The sequence below is a fragment of the Trichechus manatus genome, unplaced genomic scaffold (assembly GCF_000243295.1).
Source record: "Trichechus manatus latirostris isolate Lorelei unplaced genomic scaffold, TriManLat1.0 scaffold00031, whole genome shotgun sequence".
NCBI lineage: Eukaryota > Metazoa > Chordata > Mammalia > Sirenia > Trichechidae > Trichechus > Trichechus manatus.
Genome location: NW_004443967.1, coordinates 5,315,214 through 5,315,876, shown reverse-complemented (window position 1 = coordinate 5,315,876; position 663 = coordinate 5,315,214).

The window sequence follows — 663 nt, the reverse complement described above, 5'->3', positions numbered from 1 at the left end:
TCATGGGACCTTCAAATTTAAATACATTGGAACTCGAGATGGACCATGGTATGCATTAGAATTCTAGATGTTTGTTAAAGATAGGACTAAAACTTTGATATCAACACCCTCATTTTACAAGGAGTGGGAGACTGAGGCCCAGAGACATAAAGTGACTTTCCCAAGGTCTGTCATGTAATTAGAGGCGGAATTAGATTAAGGACCTAGACCTCCTTTTTCATTGTTTAATATCACAGAAGAGAATGCTGAAAGGTTGTCAAACATTTTCTTTAGTTTAACTTGAGACTCAGCTCAGGTGACGGGCCCCTGTGAAGCCTCTCCAGGCCTCTCAGCCTATCTCCTCCTTATACCACGCAAATGCCCGTCTGAGCACCTTTGTGTTTGGTTATGTCTATCGTCTACATGCCTCTCTCTATCAGCTAGCGGGGTCCTACTGAGAGCAAAGATGTTTTTATTGATCTTTGTTTCTCCACCGTATAGCACCAAACCCCCAAAACCAAACCCATTGTTGTCGAGTCCATTGCAACTCATAGCAACCCTATAGCACAGTGCTTGGTAAATAAAGATACTTCATCAATTTTGAATTAAGTCAAAGCTATACCCCAAAAGTGAAATAACTATTTTTCGCTAAAGTGGAAAATTCCATACATACATCCATACCTA